Source organism: Periplaneta americana, chromosome 3 (assembly GCF_040183065.1).
Source record: "Periplaneta americana isolate PAMFEO1 chromosome 3, P.americana_PAMFEO1_priV1, whole genome shotgun sequence".
In the NCBI taxonomy this organism is placed as follows: Eukaryota; Metazoa; Arthropoda; class Insecta; order Blattodea; family Blattidae; genus Periplaneta; species Periplaneta americana.
In genome coordinates, this window is record NC_091119.1 from 204,750,396 (window position 1) to 204,773,291 (window position 22,896).

Here is a 22,896-nt window from a genome sequence, read left to right on the forward strand (position 1 = left end):
AAATTTCAAGCGCTACATAGTCTAATATTTGTAGTTACCATGGTAACCTGGCTCCTAGGATTTGACTACCTCTTGTTTTTACAATAGATTTATACAGATCTAATTAAAGGTTGGAAAGGCACTATTATGTTGCACGTTTATCCTTTCTACTTGTGGGCTCCAATAAATAATTCTTGTAAACAACATAAAATCTTCATTGTGAGAGAATTTGGAAAAATATGTCTTACTGATTAACTTCACAACTTCTTTACTGTTTAACTAGCGAGGCTAGCAATTTCCTAAAAAAAGGATAACGCAATAAAGAAGTTATAAAGTTAATCAGTGATTATATGTGTTAAAAGTGTATATACTTACTTACTTACTGGCTTTTAAGGAACCCGGAGGTTCATTGCCGCCCTCACATAAGCCCGTCATTGGTCCCTATCCTGAGCAAGATTAATCCATTCCCTATCATCATATCCCACCTCCCTCAAATCCATTTTAATATTATCCTCCCATCTACGTCTCGGCCTCCCTAAAGGTCTTTTTCCCTCCACCTCCCAACTAACACTCTATATGCATTTCTGGGTTCGCCCATACGTTCTACATGCCCTACCCATCTCAGACGTCTGGATTTAGTGTTCCTAATTATGTCAGGTGAAGAATACAATGCGTGCAGTTCTATGTTGTGTAACTTACTCCATTCTCCTGTAACTTCATCCCTCTTAGCCCCAAATATTTTCCTAAGCACCTTATTCTCAAACATCCTTAATCTCTGTTGCTCTCTCAAAGTGAGAGTCCAAGTTTCACAACCATAAAGAACAACCGGTAATATAACTGTTTTATAAATTCTAACTTTCAGATTTTTCGACAGCAGACTGGATGATAAAAGTTTCTCAACCGGATAATAACAGGCATTTCCCATATTTATTCTGTGTTTAATTTCCTCCCGAGTATAATTTATATTTGTTACTGTTACTCCAAGATATTTGAACTTCTGCACCTCTTCAAAAGATAAATTTCCAATTTTTATATTTCCATTCCGTACAATATTCTCGTCACGAGACATAATCATATACTTTGTCTTTTCGGGGTTTACTTCCAAACGTATCTCTTTACTTGCTTCAAGTAAAATTCCCGTGTTTTTCTTAATCGTTTGTGGATTTTCCCCTAACATATCCACGTCATCCGCATAGACAAGCAGCTGATGTAACCCGTTCAATTCCAAACTCTCTCTGTTATCCTGACTTTCCTAATGGCATATTCTAAAGCAAAGTTAAAAAGTAAAGGTGATAGTGCACCTCCTTGCTTTAGTGCACAGTGAATTGAAAACGCATCTGACAGAAACTGACCTATAAAAGTGTATATAGAACAATTAAAAAAAAATGTTTTATTGGAACTCTAATTTGAGCAGAAACTGAATGTAGTTACAGATCCTGAAGTTTATGATGTACGACAAAATAAGTTAATTGCCTTAATTGTAAATATAATTAGTGAACGATGTAGTTGTTTACCCCAATTTCAATGTAAATTTAAAATTAATAAGAAATTAAATTTGTTTTTGTTATTAATGAAGTATCCAAACGGAAAGTGAAATGAAATGATTGAAATAGAATCAGTTTTTTTAATAATGCATAATTTGTCATTTTTAATGTTTACGAATTCCTCTGCCCTTTAGTCATAAATAATAATGTATAATTTCAAGGGAAAAATTGTTCCGAGGCCGGGTATCGATCCCGGGACCTCTGGTTGAACGTACCAGCGCTCTACCACTGAGCTACCCGGGAACTCCACCCGACACCGTCTCAACTTTTCCCTTTATATCCACACAACTCGTGTGGGCTGTAGTTTTTAATTTTCATTTGCTGAATAACAAATAGGGCTACTTAGGCAATTTATAGTGTTTCTCTAAATTATTCTGAGCAGTGTACTTTCTTCATAGAGGAACGATTTTTATTTAACTAGCTAGCGAGTACAAATTACATTTATAAAACAAAAATGTTTCTAGCCACTACCGTAAGAGGCAGGCTCGTGTACGGTGTGGTCTTAGTCAATAATATAACATAAAATTTACAAAGACAGTTTACTAAGTACAGTAAGTAACTTAATTCAAACCAATAAATACAACACAAGAGCAAGAATAAAGAAGAAAGAGAAAAAGAGAGAAAAATTCACATTTAATATAAATTGACAATGCGACAGAAGCCAGTGATATTCAATAAAAACATGAATATAATCGACAGAAATAAAAGGTAAAAAAATACGTTTGTTAATAATATATATCACGGATAATTTTTAAAATTATGAAAATGGTTTGTAATTTTATTATAAAGTCTTGGGCCGAAACTAGCACCATGTTTAAGACCTGCACTTGTATGACATTCAGGCTCAATTAATGGGAAAGTAGACTTTTGTCTTCGAGTACGATATTCATGTCGATTAGATTTATGTTTTATTTGATTTCTGTGCTAGTAAGTTTGTAAACTATATTTATAAATTCCTTCAATAGGCAATACATTAAAATCTGTATAAATTAAACATGTTGGGTAATCCATATTTTTGGTCAGACAAATTTTTATTAATCTTCTGTGTAATAAAATTAATCGATTAAGTACAGATGATGCTACTCTACCCCAATTTATTAAACCATATTGCATTAATGATTGTACCAAAGCTAAAAATATTATTCTCAATGCCTCCTTATTGATAAAATTTCGAAGTAAGGTGGGTGCTCCTGTTATGGCCATGTTCCTGATATGGCCATCCCGCTATTGTGAGTTAGTTAACCAAAAAATCCGCTAAATTGCAGCAGAATCCAGTGAAAAGGCATCCTGGTATGTCACTTGATCGTTTTCCATCCAGTCTGGTTGAGCAATATGGCGTCAGTTGCCTGTTTTGCGGTTTTCATGTGACCTCTACTTATTTTTCTCTGGTAAGTCTCCTTTGTTTTATGCATGTTTTTCAAAGCCTTGTTTCATGAAAACCATAGCACTCCATTCAGTTTTTAATGTTCTGTTGATTGGTGTTGTCGTTGATGGCGTATCTTTTACGAGTTGTTCATAACCAAACGATTTTCGTGAAAGCTTACCTGCTCCTGATATGGCCATATCAAACGCATCATGGCCATTTCAAGTTCATTTCACTTTTATTTTTTCACCTGACAAATTTACATGCCTTATAGCTGGGATTACGCAAAAGTTTTGTATTTTAAGGAAAACAACTTAATTTTTTATGGAAAAACCTGTTTTGACTACACTTTTGAATTATAAAAAATATTATTAAGTGTCACTTTTATTCATTTTACACCAAAAGTATTTAATTTTAGCACAACTGCGCTATCAAACTGAAAACAATCACGATTTGTAGAACATGGAACAAGGGTGGCCATATCATGTGCACATGTTCCTGATATGGCCACTAGGTAGACTTTTGGAATTTGGGACTTTTTGGAAAATTAAAGCTATTTTTATGGGGAAAGGAAATTGTTTTAAGAAAGTCCATTAGACTGAGAACGAGTAAGAGAAAAGTGGTTTACATTTTTTTTTCAAAATGTCGGCTAGAAAAATTCACAAACCTTAGCATGGCCATATCAGGGACACCTACCTTATTATGAATTTATAAATTGTCTTTCTTATACTTGTACACATGAAATCAATTTGTTTATCCCAACGTGAATGCGGGTCTATAATAAATCCTAAATATTTAACTTGTGTGGAGGGTGTTAGATGTGGACAATTACAATAATTACTTGTTAATTCATTACATGAAATATTATGTATTACTAAGTGATACTAAGGAAGTAGAAAGACGTGGGAGGCACGAGAAGAAAATTCTTTCTTGCGGTCGACGAGGACCAGCTTGGTTAACGAACCCCACGGAGATGCCAGAGTGAGTGTGTTATCAAAGATGAAATCTGACCTCTGCGAAGAGAAATGCTTTCCCCTGTGTCATGTCTAAAGCTTCTCTCATTATCCAGCCTCGGATACAATATCAACGTCACTGGGCTTAACTGTTCAAAGCTGGGGTGATACTTAGAAACCCATGACAGACTGCCAACTGCTTTTCTTACATAAAAGTGTATGATTAAACTTTCTGAATTTATTAGCATAAAATTATTTTTGAGCAGAAAACTTTCATTAATATACAGCCGCAAGACCATAAAAATTAATTCAGCCCCCAACACCCATGTCTCATCGGAGTAACGGCTCAGTGCAAGAATGACGTATAGGACATCTTTAAAGGAGGTGATGCTGAAAAGCAATGTAAAGGGGCTATGTTACTGTGACATTATTTTCATGTAGTCTGCAAGTAGAAAATAAAGGTGAAAATTAATAAATATTCAAAGTAGTAAAAAAGTTACTCAATCGGGACATAAAAATATTAATCCTAGATCATCTGCTGAAACCTAGTAAGTTCCCGTGTTGCCTTCTGGTTTCCTGTTATGGTGGGTTTTGTGTGTTTATAAATTTCGTATTGTTCTAGAACAGGCATGTCAATTGATGCCCACAGGAGCAAGCGCGCGCTTTAGAGCCCAGGAGGGCTTGAGCGCTTTACAGCGGAAAGGAAACAGACAGACGAAAGAGGTGGTATATGCCGCTTGGTCGAGCTATATTCAGGGATGGCCAGCACTGGTTCAATAGATAAAGGGTAGAGAACTTATTAAAAGTGTATCCATGGTAATTTTTAGATTTGCCTGAGAAGTATAAGTGCATTATAAGAATGTACCCATAAGTTTTAATTTTAATGCTCATTTTTCACAAGTTTGATTTTTTTAATTCAAAAGAAATATTTTCTCAACTTTTCGTATAGAAAAGTGAAATTTTCAGATATAGGCCTATTTATTTAGTAGCCTTACAGAATGTTTTCATAAATCTGATATACTGTACCGTATATACGTATTACTGAAGATAGTGTATTGAAAATTTTGAAAATATTCGCATTGAAATTGTTTGTAAGGAAATGAATTAACAAAGCAACTACTGTTACATCATAAGCAAAAGATACGTGCCCATGTGTTGTAGAAATGTCAGCTCTATAGCTTCAGCACATTTAGAGAAAATAATTTAATTTTCTGATGATAGGAAGTTGCCCACCAATATCACCTTAAAAACATAATGCGATAAGAGTTTTGTTATGTAATATTAGTTACACTTAAAACAGATACAGTACCCAGGTAACTTTGCTTTGTACTGTAATATTGCTTTGATTAGTTTATTGATTACTTTTGTAAGGCTAAAGATACAATCAATATAAATTCCAACTTATCACGTCATACTCAATCTCTTTCTTTGGAATATCACTTTCTTTATGAATGATGTGTTTCATCCACTTAATACAGTATAATATTATACTACTATGGAATTTAAGTGAATATTCCTTCTTAACTCTCTATTATGTTTTTAAGATTTAAAACACAAGTGCAATATTAAGAAATCAGTGTTAGTACTTTTGTTTTAGAGACAATATAGATAATATCAAACAGAAAGAAGCCATATAAAAATAACGACAAAAAATTTTACGTTCCGCTTGAAGTTTGTGCACCACTGTTTTCTTAATCCAACAGGTTGCTTATTCATATACACAATCCTTCGTCTTTCCATACTTAACGCTTGCTGCCCGCGCACGACGTCAAGGACAGAAAAATGCGCTTGCTTTGACATCACTGTTCTAAAGTATCACATCCACAACCCAACCTAAACACTCAATTGAATTTCAGAACACACACCGTTTTCAATACAATCATGAACACACCCCAGCATAGCAGGAGACCAGAAGACAACGTGGAAATTCACTAGGATTCAGCAAATGATGTAAATAATATCGAAACTAGACAACATTAATTAAAATGTTAACACAGTAAAGTTTGGTATGTATTAATTTAAATAACTTAACAGTTAATCAGTGATTATGTGTTAAAAGAGTGGTACAAGAATGGAGAAGAAGAAATCAGTGTAATGAAAATTAGTGCAGATGACAGTGTTCAGTTTTCCTATTACAACATTACAATCTGAACCGTTTGGGATGGCATAAAATGAAATCGCTATGAAAATTATGACAGGAGAAGTACAAAAGTCATTTTAGTTCCAATATAACGTTAAAATAGGGAGTTTTATATCATTATCCATGACCATAACGAAAAGCATGCCTTTACTAAATACTTTTGCGTTTGTAAAGTAGGCTTTTATTCAACATTACTTTATTCCACTAGTGAGATAAAGACTTTACCTCACAGTTGAACTTTATCTCACAGTTCATTAGTATTTTTCTAGTACCCGGGCACACACGTATATTTTTCCATTGAACCATTACTCAAGAAGTTAATATTAGTTACTAGATGTCACTACCTCTACTTCTTTATTACCATTTCTTAAATATAGGTACATACACTCAATCTTCTTCTCTTTTCTCTATCTGCTACATCGCAATTTGTGCATTACATCCATATCTAATATATATATATATTTTTTTTTTTTTTTAATTTGTAATAATTTACCTTTTGGGAGGCTAGGAGACTTGAACCTGCGAAGTTGGGTTTATAGGATTTTATAATTTTATAACAACACGCGTTAGTCAACTGAGCTAAACAGACACGATGATTAATTACTTTTTAATATTCCTGTTAAGTTTACAGAAGTAAAATTATTTTCATCACATTTGTCCCGTGAACGCTTCTAAATAATCCCTGAAACTTCAAAAAGACGAAAATACACGTTTAAAATGAAAAAAATTATATTGAAATTATATAATTAATTATAATTTGTTATTTATCCAACGCCTTAGATACCATTATTCACTATTCATGGCCTCCTACATCATGACCTACCTAGTACACGTATCGATTATAAAATCCATGCCATGATATGTGATTATATGAGGACTTATTTTCAACATATTTTCTTTTATAAAACATACAAAAGAAGTCAGTTTGTCTCTTAGCAACGACTGAATGAACCAAACGAGTTTACTGCAAGCCAGCTAGCGAACTGTGTGTTGCCATTTAAAAAAATTGAAAGTGTAACATAATTTAAACGTCGCTTTAACCATGAGTGTGATGTTACAAGAGATCCGAATTGCATGCCGATAAAGTTATGATCCTCTAAGTCTGAAAATTCTTCACTTATCGGATAACAGATTAAAGTGAATACTGTATAATGATGCGATATAATCGGTAACTCATTTCATTATCAAATTCCTTCAGTTTCTTCAAATCTATGTACTGTTGTGAAATAAATATTTTTCAATCTATTTTCCTATAAATTACAGTAATTTTAATGGTCTGTTCATTAAATTAAATTATGAACTTATTATGAACTAGTTAGCCATAGAATATTGCATGCACTACTGGCATTATTTAATGTCTGTATCTCTCGGGCGACTAGCAGACCCTTGAGTCAGAGGTCCTCGGTTTGCAAGCTTTCAGGGCATAAAAATATCTACTTAATGATCTTTATACATAAATTATTATAAAATACCTTCATTTTTGTTATGGTTAAAGGGAAAAATGGATGAAAATTTGGTAATTTTTGTCAAAAATAACACTTTTTCTTGTGTATGCAGGAAATTATATCTACATCACCCTTGTCGAAGTTTCAGAACTTTGCTGTGATTCTGTCATTTGTTACGCCATCTTTAAAAAGGCTGCGTTCATTAAATTTAAAATGCATGCAGACTTTTAAATTCATTTTCCCGTACATTCCCCCCCCCCTTCACTTCCCTGCATTCACATTGCTAAGGATTCCACAAATTTTATACTAGGAAGCTGACATTTTTTACTGCATGTTTGATAGGGTAGGCTGTACTAAACGAAGTTACGTGGGAATTTAAAAAAAATAATGAAATGAAATAATTTTCGAATAAAAAAACTAGCTAAAATGTGTGGTTGCATTCTGTGAATTTTATAAATTTGATGTGATTAGGTTCAATTTTCCCCCGTAAGTTTAGAAGGTAAAACTAAAAAATGTGAGAACAAAGCAACTTTCTAAACAGTTCAAAGATATTGTAGAAAAATTTCAAACATGATGCTTTGTCGATCCGAAGTTGCGCTCGGGAGTGGGTTCGACTCCCACTTGGGCTGATCACCAGGTTGGGTTTTTTTCGAGTTTTTTTCCCAAACGTAAGATAAATGTCAGGTAATCTATGGCGAATCCTCGGCCTCATCTCGCCATACAGCATCTCGCTATCACCAATCCCATCGACGTTAAGTAACATTGTAGTTGTTACAGCGTCTTGTTACAAAACCTCTAGGCCTAATGGCAAAATCTCATTACATTAATATTCTCATTATATCAATATATTTTAGTTATATATTTTTTCTCCCTGTAACATAATTCTAGTAAACTTATATTAAATTAATTATCATCATTTTACTAGCTATCTCAACTTAATTATAATTAATTGAATTAAATTAGCTCATAAATTAAGTTATTACTTCATCTTATAGTATTTATTTAGTATTTATTTATTTAACCTGGTAGAGATAAGGCCGTCAGACCTTCTCTGACCCTTTACCAGGAGATTCCAACTATAATGTGAAGAATAAAATTACAATTAGTATTAAATTTACAATTACAACTACAAATAAAATTACAATATTAAATTTACAATTATAATTACAATAAAAGTCAAAGTACGAAAAGATTACCTGACTAATGAAAGCTAAATAATTTATCATAGAAAAGCAAAGAATATTTTATATTTACTGAATTACAAATTAAACCTAGAATGACAAAATTGTATAGTGATGAAATTGCTGGACATTGAAATATTTTGTGATAGATTAAGGAAACTATTTACAAGAAATCAATTACTGACCAAGTGCCTAGTAAGTTTGCGTTTGAATTCAATTTTATTTCGACAGTCCCTGATGCTAGCAGGTAGCGAATTCCAGAGTCTTGGCAGTGCTATTGTGAAAGAGGATAAGTATGAGGAGGTGCGATCGGATGATATTGTTAGTATTGTTTCATGACAAGAGCGTGTCTATGGTTTATCTAAATTTAAATAAATATGTAGTCTACTAATCGTTAAAATTTAAATATGTATTGTATTGATTAAGGCTGGTTGAATGGAAGAGAAGGCCTTATGGCCTTAACTCTGCCAGCGAAAATAAATCATTCTATTCTATTTTTTAAATAACCCTTGAAAACAACATTTCAGGGAATAGAAAAAATTAGAGAATTTTCAAATTATTAAAAACAAAAAAAAAAAATTAAATGACTCAAACTACTAAAATTATAAACATGAAACCTAAACACTTCATTACTGATATCGAAAGGAGTATATGTGTACAACCAAAATCAAGTCTATAGACCTAGCTTAAAAATACAAATTACATCCATCCCTTCTTAAGAAGTGTAGGATCCACCGCTGTGGAGTAAGGGTTAGTATGCCTGACCGTGAAATCCTGGCTGGGACAAGCTACCTGACTGAGGTTTTTCCCTGAACCCAAATGCTGGGTAACTATCGGCTGTGAACTCATTTCGCTGGCATGAACACCATCATATTCAGACGCTAGATAAACATAGAAGTTGATAAAGCGTCGTAAAACAACCTATTAAAAAATGTAGGCCCGTACCCTGCAGTTATTAGGAACAATTTCATTTCAGCTGTATGCAATCGTTTTGAATCTAAATAACCTTAATGTTTCTCTTAAAATTCCACACTGACGAAATAAATTATGCAAGAACTAAAATTAATGACGATCTGGACTCAATCTGGACATGGACACGGAAATTCCGACTTAAACTAAATCCAGAAAAATCACAGTCAATCATTGTGGGCCATTCACGTTTATTAAGCACTATTACCATACCAAATTTGTCCCCGATTAAAATATACGGCACCGAAATTCCGTTCAGTGAATCAGTAAAGAATCTTGGTATTTATATGGATAGAAGTTTAAATTGGAACATTCAAGTTGCAGAAACCTGCAAAAAAATATTCTCATTAATCCACTTGTTTAGGCGATTGAAGAATTTTCTACCCTTTTCCATGAAAAAAAATGTTAGTGCAAACACTCGTGATGCCCCACTTCGATTACTGTGATATTCTGCTTACTGACCTAAGCGTTACTTCGGCGCAGAGACTACAACGTGTTCATAATATGTGCGTCCGTTTCGTCTGCAATATTCGCCGGGCTGATCACGTAACACCATCCCTCGAAATGTTGTCCTGGCTCCGTCTAGAAGATCGTAGGAAAATCCACTGTCTTTCCCTTCTCTTTCACATATTGCATTTCTCTACTCCTGTCTATCTTGCGTCTCGTTTTCAAAATCTATCCACCCATCATAACCTAGACACACGATCACAACATTCCTCAATATTATCCATTCCCTCCCACCGAACATCCTCATATTCATCTTCTTTCACTGTGGCTGTTCCTTGACTTTGGAATTCCCTACCCAATAATGTCAGGGACTGTCAGACATCAAACCAATTTAAGAATAGACTACTGTAACGAAATATTTTTTTAACAATTCTTGTTAACAATAATAGCTGTTTCAGGTTTCTCAATGTGTAATGGTTATATATATATATATATATATATCACAGAATAAATATTTAAATTATCTCATTATTATTATTATTATTATTATTATTATTATTATTATTACTATTATTATTATCATCACTAACATTACTTATCCAACTTTCATTATTTACTTTCATGTTGTTTTATGGTCTAGATATTAATGTAGTAACTATGTAACCAATTGCATTCAATTACAATTAGAGTCTGGCTGGGCGGAATAGAAGGCCTTCTGGCCTTAGCTCTGCCAGATTAAATAAATAAATAAATAAATTATTATTATTATTATTATTATTATTATTATTATTATTATTATTATTATTATCATCTCTATTTCTTACCAATGTTTATTATTGTCACACTAACATTACTTATCCAACTTTCATTATTTACTTTCATGTTGTTTTATGGTCTAGATATTAATGTAATAACTATGTAAGCAATTGTATTCAATTAGAATTAGAGTCTGGCTGGGAGGAAGAGAAGGCCCACTGGCCTCAGCTCTGCCAGATTAAATAAATAAATTATTATTGTTATTATTATTATTATTATTATTATTATTATTATTATTATTATTATTATTATTAAAATGAGAAAGAAGGATTAGATACGAAGCTAAGGAACGATCTAGCGGAGCCGATATATTCGTTCATCACATGTTTTTGTAACAGCCAACCGCGAGAACGAAGTGGGAGCTCACATCGGTTTTTCTTACATATTTCATCGTGTCGTTAATATAATTGCAAAACACGAGTTACCATATTCTTCATAATGCGGATGAACTAGCAGTGTCGGCGAGGAACTTCAAAGGCTCTGGAATGACGCAACGTTGCGGTGATGATACAGTCACCACTGGACCGAAACCCGGAGCCACTGAAACCCCCCACCACTCCTCTAAAAGCCCCACCCCCCACTCCACGTACTCTTTCTCTCTGTTTTATGGAAAGCCCACAAAACCGAGAGCCACAAAGCAATGCAAGTATAGATCTGTAATGAGATACGGAAGGAGACGCTCTATAGGCTACCACGCCGACACGCGCTTTTTGCCCGCCGTCCAGACTCGCTGCAGGTGTGATTGCCTATCATACATTCATGGCTGCTACATTTTTTAACAATTTTTACTGACGTGGTTATTGGTGTGGAAATATCTAACCATTTAGTCCCTTGTACTGTATAAATCCACTTCACTGCAATGCATGAAAGTTACAACGTGACTGTGTCAGCATTTTCTTCCAATAGGGCCTACAAGATTATTATTATTATTATCATTATTATTATTATTATTATTATTATTATCATTATTATCATCTATCAAATTCCAGCAGAATTAATACAAGAGGTTGGAAGGGCATTATCTAGCGTAATTTATAAACTTGTACTTGCTATTTGGGAAAAGGAAATTGTACCAGAACAATGGAAGGAGTCCATAATTTTACCTATTTTTAAGAAGGGGGGCAAGACTAACTGTGGTAACTTTCGAGGAATATCACTTTTGTTGAAGTCGTACAAAATTCTGTCCAATATTCTTTTGAGAAGATTAACTCCGTACGTAGATGAAATTATTGGGGATCATCAGTGTGGTTTTAGGCGTAATAGATCGACTATTGATCAGATTTTTTTTGTATTCGACAGATATTGGAGAAAAAAATGTGAGTATAAGGGTACAGTGCATGAGTTATTCATAGACTTTAAAAAGGCATATGGCTCGGTTAGGAGAGAAGTATTATATGATATTCTTATTGAATTTGATATTCCCAAGAAACTAGTTCGATTAATTAAAATGTGTCTCTGTGAAACGTACAGCAGAGTCCGTATAGGCCAGTTTCTGTCAGATGCTTTTCCAATTCACTGTGGGCTAAAGCAAGGAGATTCACTATCACCTTTACTTTTTAACTTCGCTCTAGAATATGCCATTAGGAAAGTTCAAGATAACAGAGAGGGTTTGGAATTGAACGGGTTACATCAGCTTCTTGTCTATGCGGATGACGTGAATATGTTAGGAGAAAATCCACAAACGATTAGGGAAAATACAGACATTTTACTTGAAGCAAGTAAAGCGATAGGTTTGGAAGTAAATCCCGAAAAGAAATATGATTATGTCTCGTGACCAGAATATTGTACGAAATAGAAATATAAAAATTGGAGATTTATCCTTCGAAGAAGTGGAAAAATTCAAAATATCTTGGAGCAACAGTAACAAATATAATTGACACTCAGCAGGAAATTAAACGCAGAATAAATATGGGAAATGCCTGTTATTATTCGCTTGAGAAGCTTTTGTCATCTAGTCTGCTGTCAAAAAATCTGAAAGTTAGAATTTATAAAACAGTTATATTACCGGTTGTTCTGTATGGTTGTGAAACTTGGACTCTTACTTTGAGAGAGGAACAGAGATTAAGGGTCTTTGAGAATAAGGTTCTTAGAAAAATATTTTGGGCTAAGAGAGATGAAGTTACAGGAAAATGGAGAAAGTTACACAACGCAAAACTTCACGTATTGTATTCTTCACCTGACATAATTAGGAACATGAAATCCAGACGTTTGAGATGGGCAGGACATGTAGCACGTATGTGCGAATCCAGAAATGCATATAGAGTGTTAGTTGGGAGGCCGGAGGGAAAAATATCTTTGGGGAGACCGAGACGTAGATGGGAGGATAATATTAAAATGGATTTGAGGGAGATGGGATATGATGATAGGGAGTGGATTAATCTTGCACAGGATAAGGACCGATGGCGGGCTTATGTGAGGGCGGCAATGAACCTTCGGGTACCTTAAAAGCCACATGTAAGTATTATTATTATTATTATTATTATTATTACTATTATTATTATTATTATTATTAAATCCATGTCAATATTCAAAAGAAACTCAATAGTCTAATTGATTAATGAACCTAAGACTTCTGCATTAAAATTAATTTTCCAAAGTCTCAAGAAATTGAAATAAACGCCACGTCAAAATGCACTATTACTCTGGAAAATATATAGCTAAAAGAGTTATTGATATTAACTTACGTGGTAACAACATGTTCGAGAATAAATGAACAAGGAAAAATCATGTAAACGAGAACTGAATTTTAGTTGGTTAATATAGGCTATATGGAAGATAAGTGTGGAATACAGATGTGAGATCTGAACCATTATTTCGCTCGTGTACCAATGCTCCAATGAACTGTTTGGCTTATTGAGTTACCTACAGCCAATCAAATCCAATTATAAGCTGCAATTGCGTCAAAATAGTCTTGTCACACTTGATGCACATTTTTTTAGCACACCTGATGTTCAGATGTTAAATATTTTTATTCTTGCCTTAAAAAATACAGTGGGCCATGATAGCAAATGTATTAATATCACAGTCTAGTATATACAGTCACGAAGCTCAATACGTAGTAAATATGCATCCATAGATAGTTGCTAACCACTAGGATCGCTACTATCGCCTCATTACAGCCAATGCGAAATAGTACCTGCACAGTCTATTGTTCCTAGTATCCTCATAAACTCAAGCATCAAAACTAGACTGTGTTAATATCTTAATGTATAAAATTATCTGTTTCTTTATGTTATAAATTGTTTAGACATATTTTCACGAAATAATCTTATTCAAATATCACAAAATTTCTTTCTCATCGTGTCGATATTTCACTAAGTAAAAGTACCGTACCTAGTTCAAAGTAAAATGTTATAACCTCAAATATTTGTTTAATTTTACTGTTTCACTGATCATAATTTCTATAGCTATTGTCAACTGTTTACTCATGATTTTCATATTGCAGGAGGCCAAGGGCATGTCGGCCAATGACAAGGCTTCTAAAACTCTTTCTAGAAGCCTTGGGCTAATGACATATGTACGTATATATTAAGTTAGCAACTTAAATAATTTACGTCATTCTTTCTTCCCTTCACCATACAGCCATGAAAGCTTTATTACGAGAAACAGTTGTCTGTTAGAGCAGTGGTATTCAATTTTTTTTTGCTAGCGTACCGCAAAAATATAATTTGTACCCCAAAATTGCATTGCAATTAAACAAGAATTAACAAGAGTTTATGGTTGATGTATTAAAAACACATTATTATTATTATTATTATTATTATTATTATCATTATCATTATCATTATCATTATTATTATTATTATTATTATTATTATTATTATTATTATTATTATTATAATACAGTAGTTATTGATGCAATATTATTAGTAGACCCTAATGATTTACGTAAAATGTTATTCAAGCAAGGAAAAATAAGATTTTATATTACAAAAGAAATATTGTACGAAATGGAAATATAAAAATTGGAGATTTATCCTTCGAGGAGGTGGAAATATTCAAATATCTTGGAGCAACAGTAACAAATATAAATGACACTCGGGAGGAAATTAAACGCAGAATAAATATGGGAAATGCGTGTTATTATTCGGTTGAAAAGCTCTTATCATCCAGTCTGCTGTCCAAAAATCTGAAAGTTAGAATTTATAAAACAGTTATATTACCGGTTCTTCTGTATGGTTGTGAAACTTGGACTCTCAATCTGAGAGAGGAACATAGGTTCAGGGTGTTTGAGAATAAGGTGCTTAGGAAAATATTTGAGGCTAAGCGGGATGAAGTTACAGGAGAATGGAGAAAGTTGCACAACACAGAACTGCACGCATTGCATTCTTCACCTGACATAATTAGGAACATTAAATCCAGACGTTTGAGATGGGCAGGGCATGTAGCACGTATGGGCGAATCCAGAAATGCATATAGAGTGTTAGTTGGGAGACCGGAGGGAAAAAGACCTTTAGGGAGGCCGAGACGTAGATGGGAGGATAATATTAAAATGGATTTGAGGGAGGTGGGATATGATGATAGAGACTGGATTAATCTTGCACAGGATAGGGACCGCTGGCGAGCTTATGTGAGGGCGGCAATGAACCTTCGGGTTCCTTAAAAGCCATTTGTAAGTAAGTAAGTATTACAAAAGAAACTATAATCAGCTTATAAAGCAATTATCAACAAGTATAACAAATAATAGGTTGCAATAGGTTTAATATATTACGCATATCTTTTCCTAGCATTTAACATAAAAACAATTACTCAGACACCAATGCAATGGTTCAATTTACACCAGATTTTCCACACACACATTCTTGTCTTCAATTTGTAGAAATTGAAGCACAATTTATTAGAATACTATGAAAAATAACTATTATTGCCGAAAATATCATGTGATATAAATTGTCCTTTTAATACTAAAATAATTAAATAATGTTTTATAAAAGGAATTAGTCTACTAGTTCTGTGCACTTCATATTTATTTCATTTTATTGGGTTATTTTACGACGCTGTATCAACATCTAGGTTATTAAGCGTCTGAATGATATGAAAGTGATAATGCCAGTGAAATGAGTCCGGGGTCCAGCACCGAATGTTATCCAGCATTTGCTCCTATTGGATTGAGGGAAAACCCCGGAAAAAACCTCAACCAGGTAACTTGCCCCGACCGGGATTCGATCCCGGGCCACCTGGTTTCGCAGCCAGACACGCTGATCGTTACTCCACAGGTGTGGACTATTCTGTTATAATATTAGCTACAAATAAAATTGAAATTCATAATAATTCGATTTGTATGCTTTGAGAATTTGTATTTTTTAAAAAATTACACAAAAAATATGCAATTTTTTTCTCTTTATATTCACAGCAACTGAAGACTGGACATGAAAACGCTGTGCCAAAGAGAAAAACCCTGTGAAACAGGTAGCCTATTTCTTCTAAAATATACTGTAATATCATACATTTTGCACATCTATGGGAGAACCTAGGGCCTAAATGAAAATACAATGGGGCTTATTTTCTTTTTACTGGATTGATAAGGGACATACTCTATTTTGGAAAAATTAATTTTAAAAAATATTGGCATTTACAGCATTTAATGTCCAGTTTTAAATTAATACTAAATCGCAATACCCAATTCATATAGTACCAAAAGAAATCACATGGATTCTTCTATTAATGTGCAAAAGGTTTCTGATGATTTGTGTATGACAGTTTCACAAATATTGTTAATTGAGAAAAACGCATTCTCGTGGTTCAGATTAAGTGAAGACATTATACTGAGAATATTACAGATTTATTAATACGTCCTAAAGAATCATATCTGTAACATTGACAATTAATATTTGAGGAGAAAAATTCGCTCCGGCGCCGGGGATCGAAACCGGGTCCTTGGTTCTACGTACCAAGCGCTCTGACCACTGAGCTACACCGAATTCAATCCAAAGCACCGGACAGAACCTTCCTCCTTCAGTGTTTCCCTTTGTGGCCTGACTCCAAGTTAGGCATATATGTTGACGTATATGTCCAATGTCAATTGCCATTATACTAGGAGCGCACTCAGCTGAGTCATTTGTTTGGCCGGGATTCCGCAGTTAGGTGCACAGTAATCTGTACAAATACGAGGCGCATCCAGAAAGTAAGTTTCCCGATTTTTTCCCCTTGAAAGTAAACGTAATTAGCCGTGTGAATTGCGCATGCGTAATAGATCTATGACGTATCAATCATATGCCAGCCGGACAAGTCCCGCCTGGTGCCAGTAGCGTGGCAGCAGTGGTTCTAAATTGAAGTCCTTATTCCTATTCCGCCGCCTGCGAGGTTCGGTCGGTGATAAAGTTCTTTAATGCACAAAGCATTGCCAGCTGTCAGGCCTATGGGCCGAACACACACACACACACACACACACACACACACACACACACACACACACTCTCTCTCTCTTTTTTCAAGAAATTCTTGTCCTCCTGTGAGCGTTTTGGCAACGACGAAGAGCTGAAGACGTCTGTCACACGCTGGTTCCATTCAGAGTTCTACGACAGAGGGATACAAAAGTTGATCCCACGATACGACAAGTGTCTCAATTCTGATGGTGGCTATGTTTAAAAATAGATGAAACATTGCTGTACCTGTTGCCAATAAATGTTTTCCTTAAAGCGTGTGTTCTTTAAAAAAAATAGGGAAACTTACTTTCTCGATGCGCCTCGTATATGCAATGCAGCTATAAGAATATTACAGATTTATTAATTTTTCCTACAGAATAATATCTGTATTTTTCTCCTCATATATTAAATATTAGCCTACTTATACTCAGAAGTTTATACACGAACAGTCCATTCCCCTCCCCCCCCCCCACCAGGATTCTTCATACGGCATCTGGATCGTTATGCAACCAGGAAATAAAAATAAATTTCCACTTAACCGATATTCCTGCAAGCCATTCTGTTGTCAGATGTACAACACGGAAAGGGGGGAAAGCGTTTTATTTACGTCTCTTCTAAGCTGCCTGGCGAACTTCAAACTTATATAAAATTGATGGCTCAGCCGACACACTGGCTGGAATTCAGACCCAATGTAATTTCCATATCTCTACAGTATATTCCATTTCTCTTCTTTCTTGTTTTTTTTATCTTCCTTAGTGTAAGATGGCGCTGAACGCATTTCCTGCACCAAGTGGAGGTGGCTGGTGTAGCAGCGTTTCTACCACATCGCATTGTAACGGCTGAAACAGTGGGATAAAAAGATTCGAGGGGGTGCGGGGGGGGGAAACGGGGCGCCAAGCTGTCTCCACTCGGGGCTGGAATTCCAATGAGCAACAAAAGAGAAAATTGTACAACAGAAACTCCCACACACAATGCCACCAGCTCTACGCTCTTAAAAAGTCCAACACAACAACGCCCCCACTCGGTGCAGGTGCCCTTACTCCTGGAGAACTCTCATCACTACGAAATTGTTCCACTGGGTGGACATCTACAGAGAAAGTTCTCGCACTAACTTGTTTTAAGATCATGTCTTCAAAACTTAGCGTTAATGTAGAATTAGTATGCATGACAATTTAATCTCGTGTGTAAATATACTTTTCTCACAAAATTTGTTTGCAAAGATATATACAAAGACTAAACACGGGAACAGCAACTTGAAAATTCTAAATTTCAACAAAAGAAGTTATAAAAATGACTTCACGCGTGAAGCATTTAATAACATCCAAAATTAAGCAATATACAGGGACATCATTTTATTTTACTAACATTTCTAATATTAACCTGCCTATACCTTTGGATCAACGATTAAGAACCGGAAACACGTTTGCTACCCCCTTCCACGACTGGAGTTCGATGATACTGACGTAATATACAAACAAATCACTTTACTAGGTATAGGAGGGAAGAAAAGTAGTTCATCCATTTACGTAAACTAGGAAATATCGCGATTTTGAGTTCGATAATTTTCATTAGTTTTTTGTTTAATCAAAATGCAGTACTGTATTAACAATAAGTGTTTTTACTCACGAACTGAGTTATCCATGCGAACGTATTCATTATGCAGTGTATATTATACTGTCTACAGCACATTAGCGTACAATATAGAGAACGAAGTTAAATTGAAAAATAATCATAATATGGATATTTAAACACATTTTTTAAAATGGTGGCCGTTCATTTCGATACAGGCTTCAGTTCTTTTGTGCCTATTATCGCACTATAGACTATTGCATCTAATTCCAATTGCCAGTTTCGTCCTTCGTACTAGTAACTCATGTTGAAATAATTCTGTACCTACTCTATAAAAGAGTACCTTACGTACTGTAAATTCAATCTTCACTTCTGCCCGACCCGCACAGATAAAATTACTCAGACATGCTATCTACTGTCCGTCCAAGTGGTTATGTCGCAGGATCGTAGAAAGGGGGGAAATCACGTGACAGTTAATTACTTAACGAGGCCCTTTTATTTAAGTTATTTTAAACAGTTGTATAATATTACGTAAACGTCCAATTCCTAACAGAAATTAATGTTTTCAGAAAAGACCTAAGACAGCCCAGCTTTTACAGCGGAGCGTGCAGAAGCAGGTGGGGGAAATCGGGATGCGACGTAGGCAAACTGACAGTACTTGTCCGAAAATATGATTCAATATTGAAAGCTCTTTCGTCACTGGAAAACGCGAACATATTTCTGGAACGTACTATACTCACTAACTCAGTGCTGTTTACTATATGCGGCCTTGATTCTGTCTGGAGGACGGTTTAACTTCATTAGTAGAAGGGGTGGGAGTGAAGTACATTAAAAAACTCAGGTACAATAAAAATTGAAGTAAAAATAAAATGATGTCCCTGTACATATATACTGATATACATCAAAACGGCCTTAACTTCGTCCTGATACTTTCTCTTCTTGTCCACACCTGTGGAGTAACGGTCAGCACGTCTGGCCGCGAAACCAGGTGGCACGGGTTCGAATCCCGGTCGGGGCAAGTTACCTGGTTGAGGTTTTTTCCGGGGTTTTTCCTCAACCCACTAGGAGCAAATGCTGGGTAACTTTCGGTGGTGGACCCCGGACTCATTTCATCGGCATTATCACCTTCATTTCATTCAGACGCTAAATAACCTTAGATGTTGATACAGCGTCGTAAAATAACCCAATAAAATAAATTTCTCTTCTTCTGGATGTATGTCGCAATATCAGTAGAAGAAACTGGATATCAATCTGAATGACTGATCGTTGTAGTCATCGTGAAGCCTGTTTCTTGCACTCTCTGCACCCCATGTCACCCTACTACCCGTCTTGTCGGAGCCACCCCGATGATTAATTACGCAGCAACTAGGCCACCCAAAGCAGTTCCTGAGACGGCGATCAACAATACGGCACAAACCGGACATTCGGGATCGTGGCGGAAAGATCTTTTAACGTCAAATTTACTTCATTTCACAACCAACAATAGTGCGACAAGGACGGAGGGAAGTTTGTTCCTGAAGTTGAGCATGTGCTACAATCTGCAACTTTCCTCTATTCTCTAGTGTCATACCACGCTAGCGTTTCCTTCAACAACTTCTTTCAAAGCAGCGGTCGAAACTTCTGTGGTAGACAAAGAAACTCGTTAATCAGCGCTGATGCAAAGCCTTCATCGAAATACTGCTTTTCCTACACAATCTTTATTAATTCGATACGTGCTTATTTTTATTACAGCATATTGTAAAGTGAGTCATCTTTTTCATAACGTTATAGAGTTTCCATGGTGATACTGTTTTGCACGGATACATGATTGCTGCATACTTGATCGTTTCATACGAATATGTATCTACAGTAATCTCACTAGAGGTTTTGATTTATCTATAGAAAATAAAAATTGGAGTGGGATTTAATTGACACTATTAGAAGAAAATATATAAAGATTAGAAGAAATAAAGTACTCTAATACAATAAAATATTTATTTATTAACTTACTAAAATACTAAACTGTCATAAAAATATATTATTGTGCCATCTCATCATTATAAATATTCCGCTAGATGGCAGTAGTGTGTTATGATCAGCTATTCTCTTCTTACCAGTTATGCCAACTATACAAACTTCATTGAACTCTATGCACGATTACCTACTGTTTATTTATTATTTATTATTTTATTGTCTATTAATATTAATATTAGTAATTGTTAATTAGGATCAAATTTCAAATAACACTCGTTAGTAACTTTTGTTTAATAAAAGTTTGGCAGTTTCTGAAAGACAAACGATCAGCGCAGTAACCAACAGTGTGTCTTGTCGAAACCTCTACAGATCCTTAATCTAACGGAGCAAAATGCCTGTCGATATCTCAGATGGCCATCTCAGCTATTATGCTTGCGCCAGCACAACAATCAGCGCAGTGGTACCAACAGTGTGTCTTGTCGAAACTTCTACAGATCCTCAACCTAACAGCGCAAAATAAATGTCGACATCACACATAGTTTATGTTTTATACAACACTGAAAAGTCTGTATTTTTTTAATAACCCGGTGTTATACATTTTAGAATGATATTAATGCAAGTGAAATAACTGTAATAGTACAGACATGCAGACTGACAAATATCAGACAGGCAGACATGTCCAAATCAGGTCTTTCTATTATAAACGACGCTCAAAACCTCCATCTATTTTTCCGTAAAAATCCGAAAATCGTGTAGAATTAGATTGGCAGAAAAGCCAGACACTGCCCCATTACAAGACACAGTCTGTCAGGAAATGAACATTCTCCCTCTGGCCTGCCTGCGCTTCGCTATTAACGCGATTCAAAGGTTTCACGCATGCGAGAACTGCTAATGATATGGGGCAAGGGTTGGTAGTCCAACATGGCGATCACTGCAGGTGTGGGTGCGGGAGCCACACGATTGCTGTTCGATTACACGAAAACCGTTTATGAAAACGCGGGATCACAGGATAATGTCCGCACACACGTGGCTTTTGTTCAGATAACTGAGCCACATTTTTGAAGCGTGGGGACAATATGGATACAAACAGAGTTTGGGTAATGCGATGTAACGCAATGTATACGAAATAACTCCATTGCAGAACTGGTCATCACAGAGATCAGACGCGATGGCTTCGAGGTCTGAATGCAGAGCTTCGCGAAAGTTTGGAAATACAGACGTGGACAAATTATTAGACTAAAAGTTTTCTTGGAAACATAATATAATTCGTCATATCGACTATCAGTACAATTCACACAGTCTCTATTATTGTAATTATGATTGTTTGTAGCTTCTGGTATATTTTTCCAGTGGTTAAGTATATTTTTTTCTGTTTATGTTGGTACTACTGGTGTTTTAATTATACAGTATACTGCAGAAGATATTCTCCCATAGCCTGCAAGAAGACCGGATATGAACAAAATTTAAAATCTACTATCTATACTGAAGAAGAAAGTGAACAAAAAGAGGCTTACAACAAAACATGGACTCATTTAAGCTAAATGATGCTGATATTCAAAGAAAGTGTCAAACTTTGGTTTCCAGCATCCCTGACAAAATCAACGTGTTAATAAAGAATAAGGGAATGTTCACAAAAAATTAGTAACCTCCAGACTCAATTTTCTTATCTGTGCTAAATACATTTTTGTTCATTATTTCTACCGATAAATACGGCTTCGTTGCACATATAATTAATTTAGTCTAATAATTTGTCCACGTCTGTATATCTAATGTAGTAAACAAAATACAAAAACAATGAGAGCACACCGCTTTGAAGGTGTGTATCGCTTGAACTCATGGGTTCTGGTACGAATAGGGGACAGATTTTTGGCTCTAATGTCCAAGAACCTAACTAAGAAGGAAATTTTAATAAACAGAAACACAAAATGAAGTTTGATATTACAACAGGACACGTGTGTAGGTGACATTACATTTCTCTACATAACTACGATCAAATGAAGCGGTGAGTTCCAAAACTTGATAAGTCCAAAAAAAAAAAAAAAAAAGAATAATCATAATTGGGATGTATATTTCAATCGGCCCAGATGTTACTCTTTCAAGATATTACTACAAATGTTTGAGTAAAATCTATTTATACAGGAGTTTTTATCTTCAAGATATTTCTTTTTCAAA